At 38.4% G+C, this 21,350-nt stretch overlaps 1 protein-coding gene and 2 long non-coding RNA genes across 4 annotated transcripts in view; 2 read left to right on the top strand and 1 right to left on the bottom strand.

Moving 5' to 3' along the window:
• Positions 1–21,350, top strand: part of LOC309503164 (uncharacterized protein) — a 111,120-nt gene that overhangs the window by 77,496 nt on the left and 12,274 nt on the right. The window lies entirely within an intron of this gene.
• On the bottom strand, positions 1,316–4,499 carry LOC309503179. 2 transcript variants are annotated; one of them, XR_014207535.1, is made up of 3 exons: positions 4,462–4,499; positions 2,833–2,934; positions 1,316–2,158 (listed from the first exon to the last, which is right to left on the bottom strand). It is a non-coding gene; the product is annotated as an uncharacterized lncRNA (long non-coding RNA). The 2 variants fall into 2 exon arrangements; XR_014207536.1 differs by lacking the exon at positions 4,462–4,499 and having other exon boundaries at positions 2,833–3,424.
• LOC309503680 lies at positions 14,688–16,767 on the top strand. The gene is made up of 2 exons (XR_014207813.1): positions 14,688–16,364; positions 16,418–16,767. It is a non-coding gene; the product is annotated as an uncharacterized lncRNA (long non-coding RNA).

Here is a 21,350-nt window from a genome sequence, read left to right as displayed (position 1 = left end):
TGTATGCCAGTTTGCAGTGAAATAAAAGGAAGCTATGTGAATAACAAGAGGCTACAGTGGGCTATCTTGCTATAAATACTTAACGCTTAATTGAAGATGATCCATGTTGATCATTCTAGCACATCTACAACTGCTTTTTGAATGAAAGCATATATCACTGATGTCAGGCATATAAGCAGCAATCAGAGGGGGTGAAAAGGAAATGTTGGCACTGTTTTTTTGTTGTTTTACTGAATGGTGCATTACCCTTGTGTAATAGTAATAGTGTGTGTAGATCTGTGTAGATTGTATGGCCCAGCAATGGCCCCCAGAAGAGCAAACAAATGCACATTTCAAATGGCTGTAACTCGAAGTCCGGTTAGTGTATCAAAGAGAAAATCGGCAGGACGACTGCTTATGCTATTGTATAATAAATAATGTTGGCCACAGTTTTCAGATATATATGGAAAGCTGGCATAAAGGTTATTTTTAAAGTGCTCACAGTAAAATATCAAATTTCAGCCTGTCCCTCATATATGTCATAAAGGTTTGCGCAATGAAGATATCCAGTTGTCCATTAAATATATAATTTATTTAACATTTATTGTTTTATTACTAAACGTTTTATACTACATTACCCACATATCTCTGTCATTCTATCAGTGGAACAGGAAGCATTGTTCTGTAGTTCATTGAAATGTGCAGACATGCTTAGGGTTAGGGTTAGGATCTCGGTAAAGGAGTAATTTCTCACATTATAGAGACACTTTATAGTTAGCTTAATGTATAACTAATGTAATAATAACACCAAACCATACTTTGTAACATGAAGCGCCAGTTTATATGGGTTAAACGATTGTCCAATCACAGCGAGTTCTGCGATAAAGTCACGGCCAATACAAACCCAGCTGAATAAATGCGTCACACTTACATGCCCATTTATGGCAAATGATGACAGATCTCTTCTGGTTCCGCCTGCAGGGATAGATACCTTAAATATTTAATTAAGGCTGTTAAACATGTATTATTTCTAATTAAATTATAACACTCATATTTAAAAACAAAAGACTCTTTGTGTGGTTACCGTCCAAAAACGAGTTCACATGATCAATGACACAAATTTGCTTATTTGATTAGACTGATGCATAAATACATTTGAAAGAGAAACTTTTTTCTAAGCAAAGGCCTACAGCAGGAGTAGTTTTGCAGTATTTTAATTAAAGATAATTGCATGTAGGCCTACTAAAGTGCTTCTAACATTTACAGTGTATGTATAGTCAAAGATATATCAATTATATTCAAATAAATGTAACAAAAGCACAATGAATGGACACAATTTTGAAAGCTTATTCCAATATTTAATGTCAAACTGTTTAAAGACAAATGTAGCGCCAAAACTACTGCACAACAGTATAAAAATCAGTTAATTTAAAATATCCAGATACAGGGGCAATCTATTATAGTGACACATACATTAACGTTCAAAAAATTGCTATGATGAAGTTATATATTTACAAACCAAAAGATGAGATTCAACTTTGTTATGTGGAAATACATTTGTTTCGTCGCTTTAAAGAACAAATAGGCAAAAACATAAGCACAACATTTTACATTCTCAACTTTCATTCTATATCCTTGTGATTATTGGTCACTTTTATTTTAACTATGCAATGAATATGTCCTTTAGCAAAACACCTGATGAGCACTGACCCTTTTTTATAAAGGCATTAGGCAGAAATCAAGTACAGTTTATGAAGCTGAAAAGAGAAAACAAAATGCTTTAACAATATGGAAAAAGATAAATCACTATATTCAGTATTGGTTCTGCATATATCAAAGAGATCCTGAGGAGGAGTGGGACTCCACATGAGGACTTTCAGAAACTGAGACAGAGCAAAGGGTGCACCTCGCTGGACACATCCTACGCATGCCCAAACAACAACACCCAAACACAGTGATGAAGTGGACACCACCAGGAGGATGCAGGAGACAGGGAAGACCAAGGAAGACACAGAGACAGATGTTTCATGAAGACCTGAAGAATGTCAGTGTCCCATGGGAAGATGTGGAGAACTTGGCCACGGATCGAATACGTTGGAGGACACTTGTTGCCCAATGTGCCCAGCACAGCACTTGATGATGACGTTGTGAGTTTATCCATAACCGTGGGATATGTTTTCTGTAGAGAGTGTTGCATAATTAAATGTTAAAAGCATTTTTATGTTATAAGTTCACTGATATGTGGGCATTTCTATGAATAAAAGTATGTCTTTAATAGCAAGCAATAATCATATGAAAATGATTTACATGCAAACGGGACAGTTATCAGCAGTGTAACATTCTGATTATGACAAAATAATCGAGTATCTGATGTCATGTGACAAGTCAGATAAGCTTTTCCACTCTTGCAAACAGAGGTAGGTTATGAGGTGTGGAGAGACATCATGTATCACTGGAACATGAACAGACAGGGACCAATTTGCAATTAATATAAACTTTCTGACAGTGTGTGTGATATCCGACAACTTTCCAAGAAGTGGCGCAACTGATTTACATATATCGCGATAAATATGTACAGGAATTGAGGCAGTAGCCAATGACAGCACTAGGAGTAAAAGCTGCAGGATTGTGTACGAGTATACAAATATGTACATTTAGTCATTTAGCAGACGCCTTTGTCCAATATGTACGAGTATCGTACGAATTTGACAACTTGTTAAATCTTGTGAATTATTAAGACTTTCAGACTATGTTTGTACTGATTGGGATATGGGTTTTGTGAGAAAAGTTTTAAGAAACAACAAATGCTTGATAAAATGTTTGATTTAGGGTTAAAACCCAACACATACATACCATTGTGAATATTTGCCTTTGCAGCTTTCCGTCTCCTCCGTTTACTTCTCCTCAAACAATAATGGGCTGACTGAGTCCGAAAGGCCCTTTTGGTCTTTTCAGCTGGAAAAAGAGAAAAGAAAATATAATTATGTATAATATATAGGATTATTTAAAGGAAAAAGTACTGATTTACCTTACAAATATTGGATGTTACATTATAAAGCGTTAAAAGCATGGCAAGTGTTGTGGTTAATATGCATTTACATCAAATATCACTTTAAAACTATCAATACAGAGGTAAAAGCATGGTAAGTTTTGTGGTTACTGTCCTTTTACCACACCCTATCACAGTAAAACTAGGGTTACTGTGGTAAAAGCATGGTAAGTGTTGTGGTTACTGTGCATTTACAATAAGTATCACATTAAAACTACCAATAGTGTGGTAAAAGCATGGTAAGTTTTGTGGTTACTGTCCTTTTACCACACCCTATCACAGTAAAACTAATGTTACTGTGGTAAAAGCATGGTAAGTGTTGTTTTTACTGTGCTTCTACTACAAATACAACTTTGGAACTAATTGTACTATTTTTAATCTGATATGAATATCTAAGCCTATTGAGAATGAGGAGATGTCGTCACGACACAGCGCCCCACCCCCAGAGACCGCGTCATCCTCCCCTTTCCGCCATGTTGGCAGGATACCCGCCAGCACCGTTCATTGTTTGTATTGGTAGTAGGTTGTCGCACTATTTTAGAATACCTGGAAAACACTGCTGTGTAAAAAAAACTGCTCCATTGTCTCACACGATTGTCGTGGAAACCGTAGGAACCATGTGTTACAGCTTTTTCGTTTCCCTACATGGAAAAAGCATGAAGGAGAGCATGTCTCCGATGTGACAAGGAGACACCGGATTTCTTGGGTGGCTGCAATTAAGTTACTGTTTGCTGTGCCTTGGCAAATATGTGCAAAAGTGTTGTCTGAGTGCAGACTTTGTTTTGTTTAAAATAAAGTGTAATCTAATGTAACGTTAATCTAATCTACTATGAAATGACTGTCAATTTGAAATAAACACTTTAAACACCTTTATATGACTTAACAGTATTTAACAGTGTTTATTGAGAACTCTCAATGAACAGTCAGTGTATTAATCATAGGGTATTAATATGTTGCATGCAGGCAGCTCGTATGGGTCGACGTTTTTAATATCAGCCAGCTTCTCTAAATACCTCTGTTTGGCATTGGTAGTAAGTTTCTCCCTGTAAGGACCCTTTTCTTTTGCCGCATTCTTCTCCATCTCTTCTTAATTTTCTCGTAATTTCTATTATAGTTATAATTCCTCGAGCCGTCTTTCCTCCGTCTCTGTATAGCTCTTACACTGTTGCCCCTGGCAACCGATAGCGTATCCTGCCATCATGGCCGACCGGCTCAGACCCCGCCCAAATCGGCACGTGACTCCTCACTCTCAATAGCACGTCACGTGACAGGCAGTGTTTAATCATATATTTTGAATTAGAAAGCAATGAAACGCAAAGTCTCCGTGGAAATGGCAGATATATTTGGCAGATTAATATCGACAAACAGAAAAGACATTATATCACACATTATTAGGACAGCGTATTTATGTATTTATTTACTAGGCTACTTACCAACAACTGACACACGTGAACTGATGCCAAATATCGCGATGTGTGTTCGGAACGAGACTTCTTCAGCGCGATTTCCTACTAATAAAATATCATTTTAAAAAGATCAATAAACAGCAAAACAATCCAGCTTCCCTGGCAATAAGACCGAAATAATAACATTAAAAAAAAACACATAAACCACGATAAGATCTCGTGAATAAATGTTGATTAAACAGCTTCTCTGCTGCAGCCGACAGGCAGAAATAATCGAGCTGTAATCACGAAAGACGAAAAATTACGAAATAAACGTGTCCGTGGCACGAATCAATAGATTAAATTACGTGACCATATCACGAACGTTGGAGTTATCCGTGGTCTCACCACAGACTCAATCCGTGCTCCTATCACAGATTTTAGATCTGACTATATAGCCAAGCGAGCAATAGGTGTAAAACGCCATCAAACTGGATTTTATGATGACAGGACAAGACAAAATTGCAACACAGTCGACATAAAGCTTTCAAGTCTCTAAACAAGTGAGCAACATCACACCATCCAGTGAGTGAGGTCAGGTTGTTGAGGTCCGTGGTGCCATCACGGGACTTCAGTTTGGCTAACAGAATCAGACTGAATTTTTATGATGGCTGGACAATGCAATAGCTACAATAACAGAGAGGTTAAAGTCTTTATGGTATTTGGTGTTGGAAAATAAATAAATACTTAAAATGTTGTGTTTCCAAATGAGAAAGCACGTCCATTGAGTGAGATCTGTTCTCTGTCATTGAAACGGGCATCCGTGTGTGGACCACGGAAGATGAGTGTCATTGACTTGCGCGTTGGAGTTATCCGTGGTCTCACCACAGACTCACTCCGTGCTCCTATCACAGATTTTAGATCTGACTATAGCCAAGCGAGCAATAGGTGTAAAACGCCATCAAACTGGATTTTATGATGACAGGACGAGACAAAATGTCAAGTTAATTACATGCCATTGCAACACAGTCGACCTAAAGCTTATACGTTCCTAAACAAGCCAGCAACATTACAACGTCCATGAGTGAGGTCAGGTTGTTGAGGTCCGTGGTGCCATCACGGGACTTTGGTTAGGCTAACTGAAACAAACCGAAATTTTATGATGACAGGACAATGCAATAGCTTCAATAACAGTCAGGTTAACGTCATTATGGCATTTGTTGTTGGAAAAGTTCACAAATACTTCAAATGTTGCGTTTCCAAATGAGAAAGCACGTCGATTGAGTGAGATCTGTACTCCGTCATTGAAACGGGTATCCGTGTGTGGACCACGGAAGGTCAGTGTCATTGACTTGCATTGGAGTAATATCCGTGGCCGCATCACGGAATTTGGGGCGATTCCGTGATGGCTCCACGGATTTTGAGTTAAGGGCACGTGGACATTTCACGGAATCCTGTGAGACCAGGTACGGAACGGTACGGTACAGTACGGTACGGTTTGGTAAACCATGAATCGGCTAGCGTTTCCACTGCCAACAGTACCCTTACTTGATAGGCGTGGCAGCCTATGCCGGAAAGAAGCGATCGACGTCATTTTCGCGCGAAGAAGAAAGCGACATAAACAACAATGGATGACATACAGCAGATCTGGTTCTTGCTTCTCGGCCTGTTTGTCACAAGAAGCCAAGCGCCGACATTAGGCGTTTCTCAATAGCAAGTACGCAAAGTTCGGACTTGCCAAGTCCAGCTCAGGAGAATGACTCATGAGGACGCGAGTCCGGTAATTCTGCAAATGGAACAGCGCGTTCTTCAAAGTGTCACTCAGCTCGCTCTGCTAACGTTACTCCGGTCGTTACCCTGCCTCTTTTCGTTTAAATTTAAAAAAAATTTTAACTTATTAATATGGTTCAGGCAATATGTGCATTTGTACTCTGATCATCTTCACTGTAATAAAATAAAAAATTACAAAACTAAACCCTGTCTCTTTTTGTTAAATTTCAGTTTTATCCATAATAGCCATTATAAAAGTATAAGTAAAAAGTACAAGAAGCTATACAATAAGAAATAAAGCAAACAATTCAGTCAAATATACAAAGTCAGCGCTCTAGTCTAACCATACAATGGTAAAGTTAAATAGCCTAAATATAAAGTTATGAAATTTCACTTAGCCCTCAGTTCGGCCAGGGAACAAATTATAGATTCACAAGACCAAATATCACCCGTTAGATATACACAAGACGAATTATATCTCATGTTTAACCACTACAGAGACGTCAGAGTCAGCGGCAAACGTCAGAAAGGCCAGCCGAGGAAAGGCTGTTCCAGGTGGGGTACATGAGCGCCGAGCGCCCGGTGATTGCACAGATCTCAAATTTTCATAAATCTTTATAAATAAACCACAGATTTGAGCTTTAAACAACTACATTCTCACTTGAAAAACTCTTAAAATTACATTTCGTGACACAGTAACAGTAGTATTATATTAAACTGTATATTAAAAAATGGCGCTTCTTATGTTGTCATTCCACTTGTAGCACGCGCAAGTGACGATTCTCTGTCAACCAATCAACGTTATGCAGTGAGTCTAGCTCCACCTTTTAGTACCATTCCACTGTGCTAGGTACCACAACGGAAGGGTACCCAAAAAGTGGTACGGTACGGTTCGGCATTTTGGTACCATTCACAACTTTTGATAGTGGAAACGCAAATAAATGCGTACCGTACCGTACCATACCGCTCAGTGGAAACAAGCCATTAGTGTTGTGTAGACGTCCGTGTTCTCCATATTAGGATTTTTCTGCCTAACGCTTACAGCTCTGTGACTGATGGTCCAGCTGTGAAATTACAGAGGGCCAAACCATAGCAAGTCACTGAGAGACAAATTTCAAATGACAGGAAAATGTACCAATCATATCGTCCGTCTAAATGGGTGGAGCTTGTTATAATCAAGTTTATGATGCCTTCTGCCTGCTGTGGGGAACACCATCGGAGGGAAAAAAAAGCAATATTTAATAAGGAAACCGCTATATTAATGAGGAGGACATTGTTGCTAATTTATTATCCACGCCATTTACAAGATTAACTTTTGAAGAAAAGCTGAAGTTAATCAGCAAAGGAAGACCTACACCAGAGTTTCATTTTGTGCAGAAAGCCAAAGCTTTTTAAAGCATTTCAACCACATCAATTAAGCGATACCCCTGGATGACAGTATCAACCAAGCGTGCTGCACAAGTCCTGAAAAGTGAAGCCAAAGCGTCTCGATCGGCTTCTCTTACTTACATACTTAATTTACTTTATTTATAAAGCACTTTACAACTGCACCTGCAGACCAAAGTGCTGTGCAATATAAAAACAAACAGGAACTTCTCTAAACAAAAGCCGCGTTTCCACCGCAGGAACTTTCCCCAGGAACTAGGAACTTTGGGCTGGTACTCGATGTGTTTACACCGCAGGAACCAGGGTCTAAATGAAGTTCCGGGTAAATATTTCCCCCTCCGATAGTCCCTGCTCATGAGGTAGTACTTTTTCAAAGTTCAGGAACTTTCAGGGGTGGGACTTGTGCGCTGCACAAGCTGATTGGTTGTGTTCACGGCGCATTTTGGTTGGATGATTCCACGCAGCATTTTATTTATTTTTAACCTCCCTTTTTAAAAAATCTATTGCGGTTCGTGTCGTGGCTTCATGCAGTAAGAGTTGTCTGTCAGCAAATATGGAATTTAATAAAAAAAACTGGTGGACTGGCGACGAGTTTCAGGCTTTATTAAGGGTATTTGTGGAAGAGGAAACTTTCTGCGCGTTCGTCCCAGCCATCTCACGGTCAATGTCCACAATAGCTGATAACATACAAATGTTATATCTAACGTTAGCATTACGAGCTTACTGAACACGCTTTATCAGTGCTCGTCTCTTTTTTGCCACAGCTTTTATTATTAAGTCATTATGTTTACACATTGTCATTTATTGCAAGGTTAGGTTAGTAACAAACAACTATTTACAAGACTGTCACTATTTATGATTGATAGACGGGGTTCAGGCTTTTTTTAAGCGTATTTGCGAAAGAGGAATTTTTTTTTTGCGCGTTCGTCCCAGGCATCTCACAATAACTGATAACATACGTTGTCTAATTTTATACGCATACGAGCTTTCTGAACACGCTTTAGTATCAGTGCTCGTCTATTTTGTTTTGTTAATTACCTCGTTAGTAAACCAATACATAACTGCAGCACAGTTTGAATCTCCTCCATACTTATTATAAATGTGGCGCAACTGATTACTGTCCGTCGCAGACTGGGAGGAGCAGTTGCGCGCAGTTTACCTTCCCGGTACTTTAGACCGCGGTGTAAACGCAGAAAGCAACCGGTCTGGGGCAAAAAAAGTTCCTGGGAAAAAAGTTCCTGGTACAAATTGTTCCGGGTAATTTCGGTGGAAACGCGGCTAAAGTAGTCCAACTAACTTTTTGGGGGGATTTTCGGGAGGAGATTGGAGTTTCAATACACTGACACAATGAGTTGCTCTGCAATAAACTTTGTACTAACCGTTTCTGCGGGAGTGTGGGCGGGACCTTGATATCGCGGCTTTACTTCCGGCTTTGTATATCTTTCTGTTTCGAATCATTATTTACTATCATTCCTTGTTGTTTATACTGCTAAATATAGCTTACTCAACATCACACATTAACCTGACATCGCTAGCTTCAATTTAAATTGTTATTGCTAGCACAACACGCTAGTAATTCGCTAGCCTGTTAGCGTGCCATCCTTGCGCTCTTTATTTATTTTTCTCTCGTGCCTTTTACAAGTTCATCAAACCTTAGGTGAGTAGGATCAGTCAACAAACACGGTGAGTCATGTCATCATCTCCTCTTATTGTCACTTGCACTTCATGTAACATATATAGCATAGCCTTCTCTGCCAGAACAGGATTTACATGTGGTAAATGCAGGGAGATAGTCAGGCTGGTGGAGAAGATCTCAGAACTAGAGACACGCATCCAAACTTTAATCGAGGTTTATTGTAAGAGTGCAAGGACTTTAGATACTGCTTTGGATGCGACTAGCTTAGTGATCTCTGTACATTGTTCGGTTCCGGCTGAAGTAGAGACCGTGCAGCAGGGCAACTGGGTGACGGGGAGGTGCTGTAGGCGAAAACACCGCTCTTCCATTCCGATTACCATAACAAACAGGTTCTCCCCACTCAGTGAAACACCCACTGTGAATCCTGATGAATGTGCCCTAGTTATTGTCGAGTCTATTACACGGAACGTGAAAATAGAGATACCAGCCACCATAGTCACCTGTTTGCTTGGAGCCAGAGCGCCTGACATCAAAGCAAATTTAAAAGTGCTGGCTAATGCTAATCGTAAATTCTCTAAGTTTATTATTCACGTCGGCACTAATGATGTTCGACTCCACCAGTTGGAGATCACCAAAATTAGCGTTAAAGAGGTGTGTGAACTCGCAAGTACGATGTCAGGCACTGTAATTTGCTCTGGCCCCCTTCCTGTTCGTAGGAGTGATGAGATACTTAGTAGATTGCCCTCACTCAATGGCTGGCTGACTAAGGGGTGTCCACAAAATAATCTAGAATTCATAGACAATTGGAAAAGTTTTTGGGGCAGACCTGACTTGTTGAAAAGAGATGGTATTCATCCCTCCTGGGATGGTGCTGCTCTTCTCTCTAGTAATATGGCACATAGTCTTAGACCTCAAACATGAATTGGGGCTCAGGTCAGGAAGCAGACAGACTGGCTAAACCGACCGTCTGCCAGCCATCTCACGTCACCAAGGTCAGATAAATCCCATCACATAGAGACTCTTTCACCTAGATATCATCATATAGAGACTGTGTCTGTTCCCCGAATTAGGAAATACAAAAAACTTCCAAACCCATCTAAGAGTAAAAATGTAATTGATGTTCAACAGATAAAAAAAACAGATATAATTCAAATGAGCAAATGATAAAACTTGGGTTGCTGAATATTCAATCCCAATGATATGATTACAGACTATAATCTAGATGTGCTGTGTTTGACAGAAACCTGGCTAAAACCAAACGACTACATTACTTTAAATGAGTCCACCCCACAAGATTACGGCTATAAACATGAACCTCGTCTGAAAGGCAAAGGGAGAGGTGTTGCTGTAATTTATAGTAATATTTTCAAAATTACTAAGAAGTCTAGTTTGGTTGCTTGTGTTGGTGCTTAAAGTGTTGGTGCTTAATGTAACAATATATAGTGTAAATGAAAAATCATGTTAACATTTGTGCTGGCTACTGTATACAGGCCACCAGGGCACCATACAGACTTTATCAAATAATTTGCTGATTTCTATCAGAGTTAGTATTGGCTGCAGATAAAGTATAAATTGTTGGTGATTTTAATATACATGTAGATAACGCAAAAGATGCATTGGGATTGGCATTTAAAGACATTCTTAACCCTATTGGAGTTAGACAACACGTGTCAGGACCTATTCATTGTCGTAATCATACTCTAGATCTAATATTATCACATGGAATCAATGTTGATGCCATTGAAATTCTGCAGCAGAGTGATGACATCTCAGATCATTATCTAGTCTTGTGTAAACTTCTTCTTCCTCCGTGTTACAAATATGTTAGACCTATCACTTCTGCCACTAAAGATTGCTTTATTAATTATCTTCCTGATCAGTTTCATCATCTCAGCATCCCAGATAGCTTAGAAGAACTCGATATTGCGACAGAAACTTTTAACTCTCTCTTTTCCAGCACTGTAGACACAGTTGCTCCGTTGCGCTTAAAGAAGATTAAAGAAAATAGTCCAATGCCATGGTACAACGAGCACACTCAGGCCCTTAAGAGAGCAGTCAGAAAAATGGAGCGCAACTGGAAGAAAACAAAACTAGAGACATTTTGCATTTCATGGAAGGAGAGCTCGATTGCATACAGAGAGGCCTTAAAAGCTGCTAGATCTGCTTGTATGTTAGACTCTATACCGACTAAGCTACTGAAAGAGATGCTTCCAGAGGTCATAGATCCTCTTCTTAATATCATTAATTAATCAGGATACGTACCAAAAACTTTTAAGCTGGCTATGATTAAACCGCTTGTTAAAAAAACGCAACTTGATCTTACAGAATTAGTCAATTACAGGCCGATCTTGAATCTACCTTTTCTGTCAAAGATACTAGAAAAGGCAGTATCCTCACAACTATGTTCCTTTTTAGAAAGAAATGGTATCTGCGAGGATTTCCAGTCAGGATTTAGTCCATATCATAGTACTGAGACTGCTCTCAGATTTACAAATGATTTTCTCTTATCATCTGATCAAGGTTGTATCTCGCTATTAGTGTTACTCGATCTTAGTGCTGCATTTGATACTATTGACCACAACATTCTTTTAAATAGACTCGAAAATTATGTTGGCATTACTGGAATTGCATTAGCATGGTTTAAATCATAATTATCTGACTGTTATCATTAGCAGTAAATGAAGAGATGTCTCATCAATCACAAGTTCAGTATGGCGTACCACAAGGCTCAGTACTAGGACGTTTCTGTGTCTGTACATGCTACCCTTAGGAGATATCATTAGGAAGCATGGAATTAGTTTTCACTGTTATGCTGATGATACTCAGCTCTATATTTTTTCACGCCCTGACGAAACTTACCAATTCACAAAATTAACAGAATGCATAGCTGATTAAAAAAAAATTGGATGACTAGTAATTTCCTTTAATTAACTTTTAAGTTAAAAGTAATTAACTTAAAAACTTCCACACGTAATAACCTAGAAATCTGTCTAACACTTGATGGCTGCTCTGTCAAGTTTTCGTCGTCGGTTAGGAACCTGGGTGTGCTCTTTGATACCAATCTTTCATTTGAAAGTCACGTGTCTAGTATCTGTAAAACTGCATTTTAAAAATATATCTAAATTACTTCATATGCTCTCATTGACTAATGCGGAACAATTAGTTAATGTGTTCATGACATCAAGGCTAGATGGTTGCCCTGCACGCTTAATAAACAAACTACAGCTGGTCCAAAACGCAGCAGTTCAAGTTCTTACCAGAACCAGGAAGTATGACCATATTAGCCCCATTTTGTCAACACTGCATTGGCTCCCTAGTAAACATCGTATAAATTTTAAAATATTGTTGATTACTTACAAAGCACTAATTGGTTTAGCTCCACAGTACTTGAGCGAGCTCTTAAAGCATTATAGTCCTTCACGTCTATTGTGATCTCAAAATTCCGGCCAGTTGATAATTCCTAGAATATGAAAATTGACTGCTGGCGGTAGGTCCTTTTCCTATTTAGCACCAAAACTTTGGAACAGTCTTCCTAACATTGTCCGGGAAGCAGACACACTCTGTCAGTTCAAATCTAGACTAAAAACACATCTCTTTGACCTACCATACACATAACACATTATAGACTTCTATAATTCAATGTTAGGCTGCAAAGATTAGGTCAGCCGGAACCAGGAACACTTCCCATAAATCCTGATGTACTTGTTACATCATAAGAAGAATGGTGTCTACGCTAATATTAGTCTCTCTGTTTATCCCGAGGTTTACCGCAGTCCGCCGGATCCAGGCCGTATCCAGATCTGATGAAGGACCTGCGCCTGGACACGACAACAACGCAGTCCTGAAGTGTCAACTAGTCTCTTCCCTGTGAAGGCCTCCCTCCCCTCCCTTAACCTATCTACAGATGAAGCGTTGTCGGGATAATTCCGATTCGCGTGGCTACGTGGAAGCGATACAAATTCTGTATTATTAATTTTTTATCTTTTTTACAGTCTATGTCTGGTATCAACCAAGAGGCTAAAGCTTTACTGCTGGAATTGTTTGCTGTTTGGGCAAGTTATTTAAAATTGAATAGGTCACATGACTGATTTTATTCTGGCCGCCGCTACCATTGTTTTATACATGTTAAGCTTTAGTTGAGAAAATGTATTTTCTAAACTAAAAAAAGTTATTTCGCAGAATTACTGGTCAGTCTGTAAATTTGCAAACTTAGCGACCATGCACATTTGCTGTAATTCTGCAAATCATAAGTTTAAAAAGGTCTGTTACATACATGTAATGGGCTGCTGTGCCAGTCTAATGATTTATTATCAACATGCAGAAGTGTCTGTCGCTAATGTGCTTTGGTCTGAGTGCAGTCATGATGCGTCAGCTTAGATTAAATTTTGTTGGTTTTGTGGCCAGTTATATTCCACTGAAATGACACACCGATTGTGTGATAATGCAGTTTTTTGTAATGATTATTTGCATTTTATTACTTTTTGTTTCATTTTGGTGATAACTTTGATGCTCACTCTGATTGTGGCATTTCTTGTCAAAGGTGCAGTATTCTAAGCTATGCTATTTTTAGGGTGTTTACTTTTCCTGACGAGCGAGGGGGGTGAGAGGGCCAAGGTTCAAGAGTCACAGTTCGCTATAGGTCCTTTTACAGTTGGTAAACATGGTGACGTATTTGTGTGGGCGGGGCTTAGCTGGAGGCAGAAAGATCCCTCTGGCCGCTTCACTAACGTTAGTTTGCCAGTTTGTTAGCTTGTTTTTTTTAACAATGACTGGAGAAAATCCAATTTTATCTTAATGTGCAAGGTCACTCACTGTCCAGGACCACGATTGTTATTTGCAAAAGTTCATTTTAACGGACGGAACCAGATTGGCCGACCCGTACACGCTCAGTCAATGGACGATCTGACAGGATTAACGTTAACGCTACCAACGGTTGAGTGGCCTGACTTCTACACCTGCCCGATAGAGAAACCGAGGGTAAAGAGAAACTGAGGGCATATAAATCTTTAGATGCCTATAACTATGTGCTGAATGGTCATGTAAAGATTTGTGTGTGCGATCCGCAGTTCTGCCTAGCCAGCGCCAAGACGACAATGTAAAGAGTGACGGTGCAATTTTAAAGATGTGGATATTTTCTAGAAATAAAAATTCCAGATACAGCATACTCATTTTTCATCGATTCTTGCACCCAACAACACAACAAGATGACATTTAATAATAAAAATAATAATTTAAGCTCCTTATTATGTAGCCGAATCTGTGCTGGTTTGTATTGGCCGCCTCCAGTTTTCCGTTTGTTTTGCCTCCAGCTAGCGCCGTGACGTAACTGTGACGTCGGCGCAAAAGGGGTCTATATATAGCGAACTGTGACTCTTGAGCCTTGGCCCTCTCACCCCCCTCGCTCGTCAGGAAAAGTAAACAAGCTAAAAATAGCATAGCTTAGAATACTGCACCTTTGACTAGAAATGCCATATGCTCTATATATAATTTGGAATAATACAGGCCTATGGCTTTAACAAAAGCATTTACAATCGTGGCTCATAGTCAATCTACATCTTTATCGTAAAAAATCAGTTCCCCTATGAGATGGACGAAGTTTTAACTTCCGGGAATCAGATTGTTGCACACTATGGGCAAGATTTACAAAACAGGTAATGTACTAACTTAACGTGAGCACAATTCCAAAAAAGCGCCAATGGGAGTGGAAAGTTATGCGCAAAATCTACCAACGACGCACAAATTAAAGAACGCATATGCAGCCGGATCATTTCCATAATTACCAACACAATTTGGGGCGGATGCCCAATGGCGCAAACACTGGTAAATTGATAAGCACAAACCTTAGTATATCACCTTGCGTGATTCATTTAAATAATCTCCTCCAATGAACTTTTTGCCTAAAAGGGAAACTCCTACAAATGCATATGCAATAAGATCAGCCGCAAAATTAACTGTGTCCACGCCTTTTCAGAGCTAAATTTTCACTGTGTGTCTTTAGTAAATCCTGACAGTAGTTTTTTAACGCCAAAAGAGGGTTTGTGCTGACTCAAGCTGTTAGTAAATGTGGCCCTATTAGTCTAACCAACATCCCTTTAAAGCAAGTCATTTCACTCGGCAGCCATCTTTGAAACACCTCTTGGGCAGCTATTTCAGTCATGCAAGTGCAGCTCCTATCTATTTGAATGGGGAAACATCAATTTATCTGAAGCTGTTCACCAAGCTTATGTCTAAATGCAATAACTTTACAAATCAGCAATTGGCTCTTTTACTTAGAAGACGGGATGTATTCTGCCATATTGTGTGTTGTAGTTTCTCCCATTTCTAAGTAATAGGTCTTTCTATATCTATAGTCTTCGCCTATAGTAATACGAGTGCACCATCTTTGCATATCCAAAGTCTTTGGTATAACTCTAAGCTGTTTATGGTTGCCAAGCAACATTAGATGATATTCCTCTTACAACCGTTTTTTTAAAAAGGCTCATCCAATAAGTATTTACTGACTTAACTATCTGTTGTGTGCTAGCAATTTTTTTAAAAGTGATGTGTGACATGCTTTTAGTAGAAAGAAAAACCCATCTCTAACCAGCATGAACCAGACTAAAATGGAATTCATGTTGTTTTATGTTGGATTTTTCAGCAGGGATGGTATGCCTACAACAAGCCCCCATATATAAACCAAAAAGGGGCGACACCAAAGCCTGCGGGCTCAGCTGGCCCTCCTCCTCCTCCTGTGAGAGCTCTTTGGCCTCTACCACAATGCCAGCGTGCCCACACCCTCCTCCATCTGCTCTAGGTGAATCAAAAACAACTGATACCAGCTCTCAGTGATATGTGTTGAACCCAGTGCTCCTGAGTCTGCTTTTAGCTTTTAGCTATTATGCCAGCCGCAGCTGGAACCAGCTTCCAGAAGAGATCAGATGTGCTCCTACAGTGGTCACATTCAAATCCAGACTCAAAACACTTCTGTTTAGCTGTGCATTTACTGAATGAGCACTGTGCCGCTGTTCGTCCGACTGTTTGTACTGTACTGTATTTTATTTTATTTTTCTAAACTGTTTTAATTATTCTTATTTCTTTTAATTATTTTAATTTCTCCTATGTCAGCAGGGCATTTAGCCCGTAACTGTAAATGCCCACTCAGAAGGTAAAAGAAAGTGACGTGTATTAATGTGGGTTTGAAAGTAGAACAGTATTTAAATGACGATATTAAAGTTTTCGTCTGAGAAAGAATGTGAACGCAGTGCTAAAGAAAGTGAAAAGAACGTGTGAGTAAATGAGGGAGAAAAGAAAGTTAAAGGAAAGTTGATAGATGGAAGTCGTAAGAAGATTGAAGGTTAAAAGAAGGAAAGATTTAAGTCTTAAGGGAATCCTTTGAAGGAAAGATCTATAATAATATTCTTTTTTTTATTTTTAAAAGTACTGTATTTTATTTTATTTTTCTAAACTGTTTTAAATATTCTTATTTCTTTTTATTATTTTAATTTCTTCTATGTAAAGCACTTTGAATTGCCATTGTGTATGAAATGTGCTATATAAATAAACTTGCCTTGCCTTGCCTTGAATATTTCTCTATTTCTGTTATATTACATGATAGAAAGTCTAAGGTCTTCTCAAGAAGAAGTTTGCCGTACAGCAAACCTATCTAATCTGCTGCCTGTTACATATCAAACTAAGTTTGCTGTGGGGGAAAAAATGATACTGTTTAGATAAAACATCTGATAACTTAAAAAAAAATCACTTCTAGTAAATGACTTAAAGGGATACTCCACCGAAAAATGAAAATTCTGTTATCATATACTCACTCTCATGTTGTTTCAAACCTGTATGAATTTCTTTCTTCTGCTGAACAGAAAGGAAGATATTTAGAAGAATGTCAGTAACCAGACAGTTTTAGATAGATACCATTGACTTCCATAGTATATTTTTTTCCTACTATGGAAGTCAATGGGACCAGAAACTGTCTGGTTACTGACATTCTTCTAAATATCTTCCTTTCTGTTCAGCAGAAGAAAGAAATTCATACAGTTTTGAAATAACATGAGGGTGAGTATATGATGACAGAATTTTCATTTTTCGGTGGAGTATCCCTTTAATAACCACAAACAACCTAGATTGTATGCTTCTAAATGAAACTTGGCTAGAAGACAGCTGTAGTGCGACAGTCCTCAATGAAACAGCCCCTCCTAACTTTACTTTTATGAGTGTCTGCAAATTTTTGGGGGGGGTGTGGACTGATCAGGCAGTGAACCCGAGGTTACCCCGTGAGTCAGTCCTAGAGCTCCTCGGGTCTATTGGAGACGTCCAATAGATTTTCTGGGCGCGTCGAAAGAACATCACAGACGCAGTACAATCCACATGGGAAAATCTCACAGTAAAACAAGCAACTATGCAAAATATGATACACCGGTGTTTTGCCAGATGAGAGGTTTATTTATGTATAATCGTATTACTCTTAATTATTTGTATAACTGTATCAACTGTATGTCCGACTGATTGCACTGTATTCCTCCTTTTGATTCTAAACTGAACTCAAATGGCACTGAGAATTGGGTAAGAGATAAATATAAATTACTTAATTGGGGAACTTGAGAGATGAAACCATGCTGATGACCTGGGTCTGTGGTGGAGTAGTGAGTTTGATGTGATTAAACTCGAGGTCCTGTGGGGTGCGGACTGGATTGATTCCATTTCTAGAGCTTCCGAACAAATGGGTTTCTGGGGTGTGGACTGATGAGGCAGTGAACCCGAGGTTACCCCGTGTGTTAGTCCTAGAGCTCCTCTTGTCCGATTTTAGGGAAAAATCGGGTCTATTGGAGACGTCCAATAGATTTTCTGGGTGCGTAGAAAGAACACCACAGACACAGTACATAGCGTATGAAATGTGCTATATAAATAAACTTGCCTTGCCTTACAGACTAACTTGTTAATTAAACTTGAGAATTTCTTTTTTTTCTTACATTTTGCATGACCTACTTAAATTTGCAAACCACAGTTTGAAATCACTTGCATAGAAGACTAGTTTTTCTTCCTAAGAGCCCTTAAGGCCAATTCAAACTGCACAGACGGATGCTGACCAACGCGGACAATAGGGTGGCCCTTAAATGTACGGAATTTTTTTTTTTTCGTTTTTCTGCAGCCTGACCCGCTAGATTTGTTCCATTTATGCTAAAAACACCCCAGAAAAAAAAGGGGGCAAAAAATATTAATATTTAGAGGTAGCTCAAGCACATCAAAGTTCACGTTTTTTTTAGGCAATTCTACAAGTCAGCAAAATTCTTCATTCTAAAACGTTTAGCATTGAGCATTGTATTCAATACTATACACAGTTTGCAGAATGCATCAAATCACATAGCCTATTACTTGATCACAGTTCAGTGTGAGTACTATATTAATTATTTAACCAAATATATCTTGCACAACATACATTTGACTATTGTTGGCATCTTTTCACATTTAGTCCAGGCAAAGTAACAAATTTTGGAGCCAAAAATAGAACTAATTGTAAAATAATTTTTTGCAGCTTAGATCATTTCTATGAGGTGTCCAGAACAACATACTAAAAGTCCTAAGAAATCCTAGTTGAGGAAATATGTTAAATTCTCATCAATCCGAGATGTTTGCCAATAAGGCCAGACAACAATACACCCCAATGGGGCTATTTTTTTCTTTTACTCCTATCAAAATGAAACTTTACACAATGAAAGTACCCATGAAGAGTCACATTTTTTGTATTACAAGTTTCTTTGAAAATGAATTTGAATATGCAAATGAGCTATACACTAATCGAATATAGGCTACCCAAAATACACCCGCATAGGCTTAATTTTTTCCTTTACTCCTACCACAATAAAACTTTACACAGTGAAAGTATACATGAAAAGTAAAATTTTTTGTTTTACAAGTTTCTTTGAAAAATATATTTTAAATATGCAAATGAGCTCAACACTAGGCCTAATTGACTTATGGCCAAGAAACCATAAAGTCACAAGTAGAAAAAACAGGGGCCAAATAACTAACACATTCATGTCCATTCAGTAAGTTAACCTATGCATAAACACGATAAATTTCACTTGCCACACTTACCTGGGTCACTTGCCATAAAAAGACTTATATTGACCTTAAGAATTGATTGTACAATCTTGCCTCCAGTTGCTTTCTAAATTCTTCTTTTTATTTTTTTTTTTTTGAACAAGCCTTACCTAATGACATTCCCCCACAGATAACATCAGAAGAAAGTCAGAATAGCCATCTTAGTCATTAGTAATGTGGTGAGATTAAATTTTGGGCTGGTAGATTTACAAATGATTGGTATTGTTGGTAAGATTACGAGATTACAGGCAGAAGTCATTCTTACCAACTAAACGATTCACTCTCACACAGAAGACAGATGAAAAACCAGATAGACACACTTTCCAGACATTCCAGCTCTTTAAAATAATTTTGCCAGACACCAAAACTGCTTCTCTTTTTGTAGTTAGCAAGTATTTCAGACCAGGCGAGCCACACATCAGACTTCCACCGTTTGTAAAGTAGCTTTGCAGTGTTATGTGAAGCTAGCAACAGCAATATCTAGGTTAGTAAAAAAAAAAAAGAAAAAACCCTTTTACCTGTTGTTACCGACCCTGAAGACTATACCAGTGGGGGTTATACCCCTGGCAGGTACTACCAAGCCAGGCAGTTTTCAGGTTAGAGTCCAGTCTAAAAGCAGCATTGCCATCACCCATTGGCAGTAGGATGATTGGATGAAGATTGGGTCGATGTATTTGTCATATGAATGGTGTTTCTGCCTATATGCAAATTAGGACATATTCAATAAGTGTGGCACTCATGTGCATATTCAAATTAATTTCAAAAGAAACTTGTAATACAAAAAAAATTTTTTTCATTTCTTTTACTATGTAAAGTTTTATTGTGGTAGGAGTAAAGGAAAAAATGAAGCCTATTTGGGTGTATTTTGGCCATATTCGATTAGTGTATAGCTCATTTGCATATTAAAATAAATTTTCAAAGAAACTTGTAATACAAAAAAAAAAAAACTTTTCGTGGGTACTTTCATTGTGTAAAGTTTCATTTTGATAGGAGTAAAGGAAAAAATAGCCCCATTGGGGTGTATTGTTGCCTGGCCTTATTGGCACACATCTCGGATTGGTGAGAATTTAACATATTTCCTCAACTAGGATTTCTTAGGACTTAGTATGTTGTTCTGGACACCTCATAGAAATGATCTAAGCTGCAAAAAATTATTTTACAGTTAGTCTGTCGTAAAACGCTACTTTGCCTGGACTGTGCACAGTTCAAAGTCAATAGTTCAGAGTTTCTTACACCACGCATTTCTGTGAAAGTGGCTTTGTTAGCCCGTCGTTAACACAATTTATGCTTCTGCAAGAAATGCATAGAATATATTTTGTGCAAAATAGGTGTAAATTCAGAATTGCCATTAAATAAGCAAGTATGTAATTTAAATAGTTTAGATAAAATTATGCAAGTGGTAATTATCACAAATTGAGCATAATAACTGATTATACAAAATTTCAACGTCATCGAGCCACCTCTAAATATTGTTCAAATGAGCTCATATTTTGCCTGAATTATTTTTTCATGTATTGGAACAACTTGAGGGGGTCAGACAATTATAAATCAAAACTTGAAAAATAAGGGCCACCTTAATGTCTATGGACTGTGTATGGGAAACCAGAGTCCTCACAGAAGGGACTTCTGGCTCGAACCGGGGACCTTCTTGCTCTGAGACGACCCACTCTGATGACTCTGAGAGCTACCCACTGAGAAAACATGTACACAAACATATTAATAAAACAACTTCCAAGGCTTAAACCTAGTCCCAGACTAAAATGCATGTTTGAGCTGTTTTAACTGAAAGCAATGTCTTAATTGAACTAAGGTCTAGTAATCCTGGCTTAATCTAAGCCCTGTCTGTGAAACCAGGCCTCAGAAACTGTTGATATTTAATAGACAATGTTTGGTGCCTTTGATATTGATTCTTTATAGAAACAGAAGATGATTATGTTGTAGTCCCTCTGAACTGTTTTACATATTTATGGACATTAATGTTTTATCAGGCCCTAAATCAACAAGAACTGAACGCTTGCTTTTTTGTTGCCACCCCTCATAGTCCTCATGCTACCCC

The sequence above is a fragment of the Leuciscus leuciscus genome, assembly GCF_965113295.1.
Source record: "Leuciscus leuciscus genome assembly, chromosome: 7".
NCBI lineage: Eukaryota > Metazoa > Chordata > Actinopteri > Cypriniformes > Leuciscidae > Leuciscus > Leuciscus leuciscus.
This window is presented reverse-complemented; position numbering and strand designations above follow the sequence as displayed.